The sequence below is a fragment of the Chaetura pelagica genome, unplaced genomic scaffold (genome assembly GCF_000747805.2).
Source record: "Chaetura pelagica isolate M959 unplaced genomic scaffold, ChaPel_1.0 scaffold221, whole genome shotgun sequence".
Lineage (NCBI taxonomy): Eukaryota > Metazoa > Chordata > Aves > Apodiformes > Apodidae > Chaetura > Chaetura pelagica.
The window spans coordinates 2,100,086-2,115,513 of NW_009952533.1; positions in this window are offsets into that span (position 1 = coordinate 2,100,086).

Consider the following 15,428-nt stretch of genomic DNA (forward strand, 5'->3'; position numbering starts at 1 on the left):
TCAGCAGGAGGGTCAAAAAGGTTTTTGCAGTAAAGCACTGTGCTAGTGATGTTACCAAGCTGACAAATTCTCAACAAAATTGCACATTTAGGTATGATCAGTACAAACTTAAATCTTAAGTCTCTTTACTTATTATCACAGTTCAAAGCATTAGTTATATGAAGCACCTAATTAAGGACAGACACATCACATCTACACCATATTCTTATTTGTTGATTTAATTCCAATGAATATAATCTTTCTAGAGTTGCAGAAGTGGACTCAGGGTGTTCAGTTGTTACAGAGGTGGCAAAATGTTAGTGCAACATCTCAGCTTTTGGGGTTAGAAACTCCATCACTAATGCTGCAGATACCACAGGTAGCAGAAGTATCGCCTCTTCCACTGCTACTGCTTTTCCAGGGCCCTTGCAAGAGCATTCCTCATGTTAAAAACAAAACAAAACAAACAAACTTGTGGCTTGTCATTCCTCCAAATTGCTTTATTCATTCCTAATGACTTTTAAGTACTTTGCACTTTCTTTAACATGACATTTTCTGAATTAAGAAAATTTCAAAACAGATGCTTGGGTTAAAAACATCTGATATTAAAAACATAGCTGTTGGGTTTTATTTTTCCCTTCCACACTAGACTGCTCTCTTATGGGAAGTCAGTTTATATGTATCATCTGGTTGCAGAATGTTGCTTTAGGGCTGGAGAACTGGAAGCATTTAGCAATTTTTTTTTTCTGGTCTCTCCACTAGAAAACCTCAAGAGAATTCCAGGACTTGAGAACTTGCTGGATTGTCAGCAAAAGTTATCAGAAATATGTAACATGTAAACGTCTGTATTAAAAATATCCAAGCTATTTACTATAATGAAAACATCTTTATAAAAATCTATTCGGTAATGCATAGAGGTTATTCTGAACTGCCCATAAATGCTGCTGCTTTTAGGACAGACCTTGACTGGACCTTTCTTTTATTGCCTTAGAGTTTCACAAATTGCCTTTTCAGTATTAGCTGCAAAATTGTTTTCCCTCTGTTACCGATTTTAGTTGTTGGCAGTTGTACTATTGTACTTTCTTCACAGAATAAACAAAGTTGTTGAGACTTGTGTTTGTAAACAGTTGCTTTTTTTTTTTAAGAGGTTAGCCAAAAGTTCAGAATAATAGCCCTCAAATTTCATAAGAAATGTAAGCAAAATTAATTCTGCTAATTAGTCATTAAATGTATCTTTGTGCTTGAAAAATAGAGCAGTGAAAAAAAAGACTTCTGTGCTCCAGAAAATGTAATGTAACTGGGAATGTCAAGATTGTTAGGGAACTAATGGAAGTACCAATAAAAATATTCATATAGCAGAGTACCATTATGCTAAACTTTAAAATTCAATGTCAAAAGGTCAATAATTCATATCTTTTTTCCAGTATTACTGCCTTTAAGTTAAACCACATTTTCTCGCCTGATTGGAAGTACTGCCAGAGTCCACTCCTGTGAGCTGATTGCTAAAAATCCAGTTTGGGACTCATGCAGAGCACCTAGGTCTGCTCTTTGCAAAATGTGTCAGATCACTCCATAAAAAGAAACAGACTGAAGAGTTCTGGAACTGCCTGACATGTTAATTTTTAAGATTTATGACTTTTATATAAAGGTAGGATTAGCACAATGTATAAAAATTCCAATTGCTGATAGAACATTTACAGCAGAAAAAACCTAATGTTTTCAATAATTTAGGGGGGGGGAAAGTAACATTTACCCCACCCTATGTATTTTTTTTCCCTTTGAAATGCTTCATATCTTTCACCACAGCACCTTTACAAGCAAAGGGTGCTCTCCTGTCTATTACATACCTTCACTCTCTGTGGGACAACTATTCCACAACTAAGGCTTGTAACTAATGTGGTGCAAGTTCAAATGAGAAACCCAAAATCAAGTTCCGACTTCACAGCCTTCTGTTTACTTGCTTGTCCTCAGTTGGTTCCCAGTTCTTGTGCAATGTCAGCTGTTTTCACCAATTACAATTTTTTTTTCAAGAAAAGCTCAGTAAGAATTCAAAGCTACTAATATATACTAATTTGGCCTGATATACATGAACACATCACAGATCTAAGGATAAGTAATCATAGATTCTAAATATAATATGCCCTGTTCTTCTACTTACTAATTGGCCCATTATTTTAAATAGAAATAGGTTCACATTATCAGATGCAGATCAAGCAAAGCCTTGAAGAGTCATATGTTTAAAGAACAAGAACACAGTTGCAGCCTTAGGCGAATGCAGATGTCATAATTCTACATTTCTTATTGCCAAAGGTCTCCCAAAGCTTGGTGGAAGGAAATCACAACCCCACTACACCTCCATCTCAACACAAGCACTAACAGAAATCCACAGGATCTTCTAGTACCCATACAAAGGACATTCTAATAAATTTATAACTGGCTTATAATTCCCAAATTGAAATCTAAATTATAAAAGAATAAAAAAAAAATAATGTGAGTCAACACTGGACAAAGTATAAATTGAAAGTAGTTTGAGTGAGAAACAGATTTTCATTAGAATTGGCCATGTTTTCACATTTATTTTCCACTAAAAATGAATCATTAATTTGTTGCTATCATAAATTCACTAAAAGAAAATTTAATTTCAAATAACTTTGACTATCAAGTTGCATACATAATTGCAATGGACATTACTCCATTTTGCGGCACAGCTTATCCAATCAAGAAATAAAAACAGTTCTGTGACTGCAGTGAACAAAGAACCATTTTCCAATGCTCCCAGCTGCTGTAGTTCAAATCCAAGGCTATTACGATATTGGCAATCCTCACACAGGAAAAGTCACTGGTATTTTAAGCACTTTCTCATTTAGATGTGCCCTGAACAGTTAGCTGATACGGTGCTGAACAGCGTAGTGGCCTTTAAAGTCTGTCAGTGCTTAAAATGGGGTTAACAAACATTTGTATTCACAATTACAGAACCTGGCAAACTAGAAATTGTCTGCTGAAGGAATTTCACAGGTATTTTCAAAACATAAAGGTTTGCATGATATTTTGGCTCTGGTACACAAGCCACAAAGTACAGTGAAATTAGTTGAACATTCACTATGAATTATCTTTTTTCTACTGCACACTGCATGACCAGCACTTTGAAATATATTAGGAAGAAAGCAGATTGTCACCATGTTCTGAAAAGCCCAACTTAATCTCAAGCACCTTCTGTGATAGTTCAAGTTTTTAATTCTTTCTCAAGGATAGTCCTTGAAGACTAGAATTTAAATTAACTGAAATCACCATTCGAATCACTGTGGCCTATTCTGAGGAAGCACGGACACTTCACCTAGAGCTCAGACGAAGAACATGGCATAGTGGGTCACGTACACAAACACACACACCAACCTGCTTCACAGTGCTGCGAGCGACCACAATCTCTCACCACTATGATCAAGTATCAGCAAAACTCATTCATTCTATTCTCAACTGTTTTCCAGATACTTGAAACTGTAAGTGGTTTATACATCCACTTGTGAAAAGAAGACAAGGATTCTGGACAACAACAAGGATTCTGGACAACAACAAGGATTCTGGACAACAACAAGGATTCTGGACAACAACAAGGATTCTGGACAACAACAAGGATTCTGGACAACAACAAGGATTCTGGACAACAACAAGGATTCTGGACAACAACAAGGATTCTGGACAACAACAAGGATTCTGGACAACAACAAGGATTCTGGACAACAACAAGGATTCTGGACAACAACAAGGATTCTGGACAACAACAAGGATTCTGGACAACAACAAGGATTCTGGACAACAACGATTGTCCTTAAGTGTAGGCAACTGCCAGTGGCTCCAGGCTGATCAGGAAGTGAAACTCCCTCCTGCAACAGTTCATCAATATTACTCTAAATCCAAGACTGACAGAATATTTGCCTCCACTAATGAAACCCATTGTGCTATTCCACAGCAAGCAGGAACACAAACTACTTTCAAAGTTAAAGTTCTGTATTTCTTTCTAAAAGTCTCCAGAAAGCATCCTTAGAAGAGTAATGGTCTCCACTCGTTGCAACCCCAGAATAAACATTTTGTACTACAATTGTAATTCTTTTCCCCATTAAAAGAAACTCTGCTGCCCTAACCACACAGTACTGTAAATTCATGTCAGTAGGAAAAGAAAGGAAGCATTTTACACATACTACTGACACAGGGTATGGGTACTCTGGTTGCAACCATTTTAATCTTGGTCATATAGCGTGACACAGAAGTTAAAGGAATGGACAGGAGAAATTCTCTTCTCTGCATACTATTCCTACAACAAAAATAAAAGAGGGATTGGTTACTTCTTTTTACAGGAAGTTAAAACACACGTTGAAGAGCAATAATATTGAAAGCTGTGTACACTAATGAAAACAGATGAAAATACAGGAAATCTCATCTGCCATCCAGACAACCAAGATGAGAAAGATCCTCACATTTATAACTTATGTTGTAATGTAATTATGTTCACAAACTATGCAAATGTTACAATACTTGAGCACTAGGCACATTTAGAAAAATCCAGCTGATCAAGTTATCTAGGCACTTGTAGGATCTCAAAAGGTCTTTTTTTTTTAATTAGGGAATTTTACAGGAAATTAAATAAAATTGTCTTCCTAACTAACTGGAAGTGCATGGCATAAAAAAGAAAAACAGAATCTATAATTTAACATTACTATATGCCTTCTGTCTTTATATCTTACCAGTTCATAAACTAAGAACTGTTCTGCATTCAAAATGTGCTAACCAGCAACCCATAAAAGTATATTTATATGAAAAACAAACTTAAAACCTCAGTGCCACTCACACCAGCCACCCACTCTTTTTTGAGTGTTCTGACAAAGACGATGTTGCGGCTACCACAGACCTATCGCACAATCTCTTCCTCACCAGCCAAGAAGTCCAAGATCCCTTTTCTAAATTTATACTTGAGGCATTAAGACATCAAGTAGCCAGTCTGAACTGAAGTACATCATCTTGGGACAGACTTTAGACTCCCTGGATAAATATCATAGGTACTCAGAAAATCTCATGTCATCACTTCAGCAGTGAAGCTTAAGCTAAAAACCTGGCAAGGTACCAAGAGTTACATCAGTAGAGCAGAAGACGTGGTTTGCAGATCTGGAAGAGCAAAGTGATGGACAAGGTGGTGAAGAAAGGAAGATTAAATCCTCTATTACAAAATGCAAGGTTAAAGAAAAGAGGGTGTTCGTGCATAGAGGAATGGTGAAGGAGAGAGGGGAATTCTTATGATAAAGATGAATTCCAGTAATTGATGGGATTTCCTAAAGGTTATATGAATGCAGACAACAGCCATAAATCTCTCCTGCTGCACACACTTACAAGCAGTAACAGCTCTTCCCTTGTTTTAGCTGTGCACTAGAGGATTGAGAAGATAGACCAAAGCAGGCATATAGGCAATACAGCAAGCATAGGGACCCAGACAGATGCTGGAACTCCGCTTGAAAGAGAACAGTAGGCAATATGGCATCAACAATTTTTCTTAGACAATGTTCCTAACGTGACAGAGAACAGGAAAGCAGATTTAAGTCCAGCTAAATCATAAGAGTTTCAATTTGGAAACCACCAGCATGGCATTCAGGATGTACAGTGCTTGTCTTGAACAATCCAAGAGATAAGAGATGGACTTTGGCACTTAGGTTATCTGTTGTCTGTCTTGTGGCATCTGAGAGTTGAACAACATTTGCTGATGAAGTAAAGAGATGTCTCAGCAACCCACCCAACCGTTTTGCTTCCCCTCCTGCAAGGAGAACCTGAGAACTGGGGAGTTTAGTGTGGGACATGCTGAGGTCAGAGACAAAGGAGTTCTACAGCTGGCGCTGGGAGCAGAATATCCAGTGATAACCAGGCCTTGATATGAAAACCACCGACTTGGGTCTCAAGCCACTTCCTAGGACCTAAACTCCACTGCAACAAATTAATCCTGTGGTGCCAATTGATTCAACCTCCTCTTTTGTAATGGCTGATATCATCAATTAGCCAAACAAAGACTACATAGCCCCTGGCATCATACCTGCCCCTGCCATCACAGAGAAGATAGAAGGATTTTCTCCCTTATGCAGGGAGAAAAGCGGGGGTGCAGGGGGCAAGAACTGTATAAAAATCTGGGACTCTATGGGTGCATCTGAAGCACTTCCCCACCAGGAACCACTTCCCCACCGACAACATTGCTGGACCGTGGGTGGTAACTATGCTCTTGCTTGCTGTTCTCTCTCTCTGCTTTCTCCTCTCTTATCTGTTTTCCTCCCTGTCCTATCCACTCTAAGGACTTTTGTTGTGTTACTGCAATAAAAGTTTGTTGTGTGCATGACATCTGACCTCGTTTGTGTCTTAATTTCACCATTTGGGATCACCTTTATAAAAAATTGCCACATATCTGAATACAGGATCGTGACATTAATTGGTGTCACGGACAGGATGAGATCGTGACAACCAGTTAGCAGATTTTACATTCTCATTTCAGAGAAACAATTCTAAACTGTGTGATTATTATTGAAACTTAGCTTGATGACAGATACAGGAAAGTTCCAGATATCTCGTTATATTAAATGCCTATACTTTGGTAATTGGCATACACAAACAATCCTGTAATTAAGTCTTGAAAGATATCTATCCAGTTACATTATTTCTGTGTTGTTTCAATATCACATAACTATAGCAAAAAAATGTAGCTAATATGTTTATTTGTACCCACTGTTCCATTATTAAATCTAAAGAAATGTGGTTACAATAAACTTTCCTATTCAGCATAGGAGAACCACTTCAATTAAATCCCTATTTGTTACATGCTCATAGAATGAAAAAGTGCTACAACTATCAGAGCAGCACACAATGAAACAGTAAATCCATAAGTTACGTAACTACAAAGGATGACACTAAAATAATAGGAAACAAAATATTTGTCTTCTGTACTGTCTGTGAAAAATGCCTTCCACTGTTCTACATATTTTTCCTCCCCAGGCATCCAGGTGATGATTCATTTTTCATTTAGACTATGCTCAAACACTACAACACAGAACACGATATTTCCTTTCCATGGGGCTTCAATTTACTTATCTGGTTGGGCGCTCATGAATTAACAGACACCCAGGAAGCCAAGCATTTCCAGGAGCCTGGTGCTCCTGGCATGGCCTCATCCCCATGGCTGGCACATCCCAGCCATCAGCTGTCAGCAGGCTCCAGGAGTGTGAACAGCACTCTCAGCCCTAGGAAGTGTAAGCAGGAAGGAAATGCCTTGAGACAGTCTTCTCCAAATAAATTCCTCTTGTGAATAATGTTGCCTCACCAGTTAAGGATGAATCACTAGATTTATATATGACATCAGAAGGGAATGGAAATTACTTGGAAAATACTCTTTTATGTGCTTACCTTTCTGCACTTCCAGCCAAGAAAAACTAATTTTACGTGCTCACAGAAGAGCTTTGATCAGATGTTGGATTCCTAGGTGCTTCAGTACTGTGCTCTACCCCCATCCTCTTTTTTTAAGCCATTTGCAAGGGGAAAAATCATTTTGCAAAGCATCAAGTATGTGCACCTCTAAATTGCCTTGCAGGTGACATACTGGGCAAATAGAATGTAGTTACCTACTAATTCACAAGCCAGACCTTGTCACTGTTCTTCTGTTGTCCCTAGGTCCTCTGTGTGGAAAAGTTATTTGCTCAGTGTTTGTGAAATAGTAGCACAAAACTACATGGCTGAGCAGTCTTCTGAGTAATATTATACTTGATCTTATTGTAACAGAGCCTTTTATCTCTTCTGCTATGGCAAGCGTACTACATAATAACAGCCAATTTCAACCCTGAATTTTCTTCATCATCACAGTAACTAAGATGTCAGTTTTCTCCTATTGCTTTTTAATATTTGACATGCCAAATAATGTCCCTGCAGTTTTATACTATGTTTATTCTACTTAAGACAATCTATGAACTCATTAAGTAATGCATAGGAAGCGTAATATATAAATTCCTTACAAATACCATAGCCATGATTTATTGGAGAGGTGGTTCTGAGATTCTAGAAAGCAATTTGATTCAAATGACACAAACTCTTTGAAGTAGGCCACATGAAATGACTAATCAAGCACATTTTGCAGGAAGCTGATAGAAGTCCTTGCTCCACAGATGCTGTTACTTCAGATCTCAGTTTGTAAAGCACTCAGAGATAGTTGAAGCATGTGGATAAGACCTTTGCCTAACTGGGGCCTTAATGAACAAAACCAGCATGCCAAAACCTACAGAAGTAAAAATTTACTTCAGTCTATGAAGGGCTGTAAGTGATACAGTGCTCAGTATCACAATTTCTAAGCCATAATCACCTGTCTATCACCATCCCCTGCTTCCCCAGCCTTTAGGCAGCCTGAATCAGCAGGATGCCTCTCACTGGTCAAGATTCACAACTTTTTAACTCTGCCTTAAGGCCTTTATGTACAAAGCTACACATGGCTCGCTTCTTTGGATTTTTTTTCCTGGGCTGGGACACACTAGCATAATTCTTTATACAACAGAAGAGTCACTGGAGCATTCATTAGTCACCCTGCTAAGCAACTGAACCCACAACCTTCAGGCAATATCCCCAAAAACCAGGCACAGGCTAAATTGGAGTAAAACCTCCCTCAATACTGAAATTGTTTCACTTTGCATAGAGTATTTGGGGCAATAAAGAAATTAATAAAGTAGAACATGCACATATGAAGAGAGTAGGAGATTTTACTTCAGCTGTCAGCAGACTCGTCAAAACGGGAACATTCAGAGGAATAGCTGAAATGCCCTAATACTGTGTTGCAGAGAGAAAATACAAAAACAAAAAAACCAAACCCAAACACACACAAAAAAACACAACACCCCTGTCACGAGCCACCCACACACAGAAAAATCCCAACACCACACTCGTCTCTCCTTCTTCATTACTGACACTAGTAGACTAAGCAGGTTGGCAAGGTAAACATCTACAGGAAAACAAACCAAACCAACAATAAAAAGCCAACAACAACAAAAATTAAAATATCACCAAACAAAAAAACCAAACACACGCATCAACAAAACAACAAAAAACAGGCAAGGTAAAAGGAAAACAGAATCCCAAATAACTTTGTGGATATCCCAAATAACTAGTGTGGAAAAATAAATAGATATAATCCTAAAGGGCACATAGAATTTGAAATTACTTCAGAGAGGAAGAGAAAGAAATGGACAAGCTGTTTGAATCTCAGTATGAAAAGAGCAGGATTTGCATTTAAGAAGTCAGACCAATGCTATTTTTGCAGCTTAAGATGGGGGAGAAGTAGAAATCTACACAAAACAAAGGAAAAATAGACATGTATTTTAGCAATCATACAGCATAATAAAAATGGGATGAATATCATTGGACAGCTGTTAAGGTGAGCAGCTAAAATACAACAACATTGCTTTCCTCATGACAGTCCCCTACCTTCCAGGAAACAAACAAGAAAAGGAAAAAGGCATTGGAATTCTCCCTTCTGAATAGCCTTCTCTGAACATCAATTTATTTTGTAGCTCTTTTCCTTCCTCATGCTCAATACTGACACAATTTGCCTTTACAAATAAAATTGCTCATGTATTTTCTACATACAATTTGAGAATTTATTTGCTAACTAAGTGAATTCCTCGTGTTACCTTTTATATATATACTTGAGATAAACTATGGTTTATTAATGTTATGTATATATATATACAAAAATAAAAACATTCAAACAATGTAGAACGGAAAACAAGATAAAAGACAATGTTACTCTATTCTCCTTTGGACATATATACTTGATATGAAAATACCTTAACCATTTTACTTGAATAATTTAGTTTCCATGAAAATGTTTCAGTGTTAAGGTCTCAAATCCATTATTAGTGTATTCTTTTCTTTTCACAAAACCACCAATTTGGGCCTTATGGATGATGAAAGCACTGTATGCTTGAGTACAAATGATATCATGGGAATTACTATTTATTAACCTTCCAGAGAACAGGCTGTTAAATTTTTCAACCTCAGAATAAGAGCAGTATAAATACTCCACAATATTGCTAACAAGGATTTCAAGAGGTTTTCAACCAACAGCTTTCAAAAGAAATCCAAAAATTCAGTGTAATATAGTCAAAACTAACAAAGTGCATGCGGTTTTCCATCAAAACTACACAGAACTATTATCATTAACTGGAAACCTTCTACGGTCCCAAGTTCTTCTCAAAAGGAAGCCAACATTCACAACTAGGGTTTTGTTGTTTCTTTTAAATCTATACTAATCTCTTCCTTTCATTTTTAAAGAAAGATGGTCTTAAGTTCATGAGCTGAGCCATATCTGAACATAGCAGCAACAAGATACAGTTGTGATAAGGAAAAAAAACCAACAAAACTCATTTGCAAAGTTTTCAGCCCTTATTACAGCCCTGCCTTTCTCCCTCTCTAAGCTGCTGGACCAACACAAATTGGGGAAAACTCCACATTGGGCTGGCTGCCCAACAGCTCTCTGAGCCTGCTGTACCACAGCAATGGTCTGGCTCTTCATTGTTTTGGGCCAGCTTCAACTCCACCTGGACTCATCACAGGCTTTTAACATTAGCCACACCTCATTGCTATCCCTGGGGGCTCTCTGCACTCACAGTGGGGAAAATACTTTTATTACTTGATTAAAGTGGATTCTGACTGCTTTGAATTGGCAGAGCTGGCGTGAAGCCAGGGAAATGGGGATAGCTATGTAATATGAACTTATATGTGCACTGAAAACCAATACTCATATGAGAAGACTGAAAAAAATTGAAAAATAGTCTTCTCCAACTTCTCTCCAGAGATCTGTCACAGCACATCTGTGGAGAAGTACAATTAGTTAAGAAGCATCAGAAACTGCTGGTAATTGGCTATCCTCAAGATAAAGTAATGAAGCCTCTCAGAAAGGGTTAAGGACATTTCACATATGTTGTCATGATGTTTCTTCATTCACGCAAATGAAATTATCATTACTTGCATTCTCCTGTATTGCCATAAAAGTCCACTGCTTGCCTTGTTATCGTTATGAAACATCACTAGTTTCCACTAAGAAACCCACAGTTGGATCAGTTTTCCAATATGAAACACAAAAGATTATAAACCACCATTAGAAGTTTCTTAAACAGCTTTTTTTTTTTCAAAAAAAATACAAATAACAACACGGTGACATAATGTTTCTTTAACCAGGTGGCAGCCATTGGTAAAGACCTTGTGCTTGTTAACACTTCAAATGTGTAGCCACATCAGGTTTATATATGCTTTTCCTAAAATTCTTCTATGACTTAAATGTAGAAAAGAATGAAAAAGGAGATACTAAGAGAAACTAAAGTGTAGACTATAAAATTGTAACAGTAGGTTGAATGTATATTCCCATCAATTTTTACTAAGTGGTGAAACTGTCAAAGGGGAAGACTTCATATCAAAGGTTATGCTTTATTTCTGTTCTTAGGTTTTTTCCTCATGGTTTCAATAAATTGCTTAGCTTTAGCAAGGAAAAAAAAAAATGTGGCTGTGTTAATGTAACAGCCATGTGTTATACTGTTAAAAAGGTTAGCCCAGCTTTCACAGATTCTTGAGTTCAGCTACAGCTTGCTTGCATCTGGTCTTTGTCTAGATTTATTAATAGCATGGCAAGAAATCCAAATTATGCAGCAGTGTCACAGAGATCATGCAGCATACATTCACTCTAAAGTACGATATTCAATTTAAACATTTTAATGGGCTTCTTAAAAATAAAACTGGACAGCACACCAGAAAATACATTTGAGTACAATCCTGCTTTGAAAGGCTGATGAATTAAATGATCTAACCAGTATTTTCCAGTTATATTTTCCATGATTTGTTTCAGTTCCTGTTATCTCATTGTTCCAGTGCAGTATCCAGGCACTAAGAGATTATCTTTTAGACTCAACAGCCCAGAGGTTTGATGCGCTGCCGCCCTGTGGTTCACAAAGTCATTTGGGAAATGTACAACATCGCTCTCCTTGCCCTTTCCACCACTGCACCTGCAGGGCTCAGGTCACGCAGAGTTTCAGGATCTGCAGAAGCACTCCTCTGTCCAAGCACAACCTAGCCCACATACAGGTGCTGCTGAGTGAGACGGGAAGATTTCCAACCCATTTTCCAGTTCTATCCAGAGCTTACGAGCACAGGAGATGATGTTTCCTTTCCTAGGCTTTAGGGCATTTCCTGCAGGAAGAAGTGAATGATCTGTATCATGGCTGCAGAGGTGTCTCAGCCTCAGTGGATTGATGGGTCTCACACTCCCTCCACACACACACACACTCCTACCCTAGGAGAGACTTTCTCCTTGTTTCTCCAAAAATCATCTGTCCTGTTTAGTGAAACCACGGGTAAAAAATTCTTGGTGGACCACAACAGACACTTCATAAGGCCAGCAAGCAACACTCAAGGACCTCACGTCATGTTCAAAGTTCTATTCCACACACAGAAGGACTTCATAGCTATGTCCCTGTAGTGTACTGAAAAGCAGCCCTCAGGCACACCACTTGTGACTTCATACTTCCTACCCACACAGTTAATCAACCGCCTGGTTGTAGATCTGACTTAAAGCATCTAAACCGTGCTTAGAAAAAGGCAAACTTGGGCAATCTGATGGTAGATTGCTATAACAATTCATTCAGACCTGATGGTCAAGCATACTGAATCCATTTCAGTTTCCTCAAAATGTTCAGCCTAAACACAGAACTGCAAACACATAAATAAGGATGGAAAGTGAGTCTGCATTCAGAAATAAGCTTGGATCTGCATTTCCTTGGCAGCAAAGACATTCTTCATTGCTCCCAGCAGTAGCAGCTAATTATCACAGCTTTGAATTACACCAACTCAGCAGCATCAAGTCATCCATACAAAGGCACAGCCCTGACACCAAAGTTAGAGAGAAAACAAACCTAGAATAAACAGCCCATTTCCGAGCTTTAAGAAGCAGAGGTGTCTTATACGTAAAGGCTCATATTTTTCTTTTCATTGTCTTTGATGCTTTGATGCCAAGGTGCCTGGAAATTAGTTAAATCACAAGTAAAAGGGGAAAGGTGAGACTTTTCAGAATCAGAATCCAGATGCTACAGCTATGGGACCACCCCCAGAACAACAGGCAGACATAACCAGGCATGTAATTTCTGATTTCCACAATCTTACATACAAACTCCTCTTAAGAAAAAAAAACCACAACACTACAAAAAACAAACAAAAACCCCAACCAATCAGATGCCTTTAGGCTCTCCTAGGTCCTTTGTTACAGTGCCATCATGAAAAGGAGATAAAAATGCAACTCAGTGTCAGATATTGTATTACTGTTTTTCTCCCTGTGCATCATATATACCTCTCGTATATAGGTAAAAATCAGGATTAAATCTGGATTTCATATTACTTGAATTCAAAATGAGAGAAAAAGGCAGCATTTTCGATGTTGGGGCACAGGGGGGATGCTTTTATGGGAGAAGGAAGTAGCACGGCCTTTCTTCCAGCTCTAGGGCAGGAATGTGTCACAGTGAGGGCTGGAGAAGCAATGGTGCTGGGCCAAATAACAGGGAAAATAAAGTCCTGAGGAATTAGCTGAGTTGGCATGCAATCTAGTTTTCTTCTGTGAAGTACCTAGGACAATTTCATGCCAATATCCTGTGCTCATCTGATATATTTACTGTATATGTCATTGTCAAAGAAGTTTCAATTGGAAAATACCATGGAACTAATCAAAATCCAGCCAGATGCTCCTCTCTGATTTTCCCTTCTAATTCCCAATGGTATTTTCATTCTTGATGATTGCTTCAGACTTGATGGAAGTAAAATAGGTCAAATGTATTAAATTTACACTGTCAGTTGTCAGTCAAGAGAATCAGTCTGTAATTAAGATCACAGTCTACTGGAACCAAATGGCAGTTATTCTTTAGTTCAGACACCAGACACACACATTAATAGGGATGATCAGCTGACAAGCCAAACTTGCAGAAAGGTGAACATTTTGTCTGATTTCACTGAAGATTCTCTGTGGTTCTGGAAGAATTGTCTTCTCTGTTTACAGAGGTCCATGTTCTATTGTTTGATCTTCTAACAACAAAAGCAAAGTTTGCCTGCATGTTTTCCTTTAAATGCAGAGTTAATTAATATAAGCAACTTCAGCCAGAACAAACGTAAATATTAACAAATCTTAAAAGAAAGGTGGCTTTTTTTTCCCCTAAAAGTACATCTTCAGACTTTATAAAGTCCGCAAGTTAAATGAAAATGCAACCCTGGAAATATTTTTATTACTGAATTTCAAACTGAAAATGCAAGGAAAATGTTGCTGCTTCACCATTCTGAGAATTTAGAACAAAGACAATATCTTGATGCAAAGCTAATGTAGAAAAAGCAGCAATGACTTCTTAATCTTACATGCTCAGATGGGAGAAGATGGCAGGCTAAAGACATGCTGAAGAAGGGGAATCATGACAAAACCATCTTCACAAAATGCAGACTTTATAAGTAGGAGACGGATGGTCCCTATTTCAAGTACCATAATCTCCTAGAAGAGGAAAAAGCTTGACATCACATAAATCACAGATAAATCAGGCTTAAGATCCTTCTAGTGTGAAGGTTTCAATGCACAATGGAGCATTGTATCTGGAGCCATTAGCAGCAGCAAGAAAGCAGCTACAGAAAAGGACACGTATGCAGCATTTGCCAATAATATCTTATCGCGCCTCTGTCTGATAAGCAATGAGGTACAACACCACAGAAACTCAATACAGGAAGCCCTAAAGTTATTTTTTAATAATAATATTCTCTCAGGTTACCAATAAAGTGCAAAGATCTCAAAAAAATAAAAATGTGTAATTAAATCCACCTCCGCTAACAGTAAATGCTTTATGCCTACAGCTAATGAAAGTTGCTGTAAGATGAAAATAGGGGGAAAAAAAGCCTGCAGAGGAGACTCCACAGCCTTTCTGGGCAGCCAGTTCCAGTGCTCCATCACCTTCATGTTGAGGTGGAACTTCTTGTGTTCTAGTTTGTGTCCATTGCCCCTTGTCCTATATTACTGGGGACCACTGGAAAGAGACTAGCCCCCTCCTCTTGACACCCACTCCTCAGATATTTGCAGACATTAGTAAGATCCCCTCTCAGCCTTCTCAAGACTAAACAGCTCCATTTCTCTCATCCTTTCTTCACAGGAGACATGCTCATGTCCCTTAATCATCCTCACAGCACTCCACTGCACTCCCTCCAGGAGATCCCTGTCCCTCTTGAATGGGGAAGCCCAAAAATGGATGTAGTATTCCAGGTGTGGTCTCACCAGGGCAGAGTAGAGGGGGAAAAGAACCTCCTTAGACCTGCTGGACTGGTTAACATAGTGAAAGCCTTTCCAAGCAGATGACAAACTTACCCCAGATCTAAAACTCTGA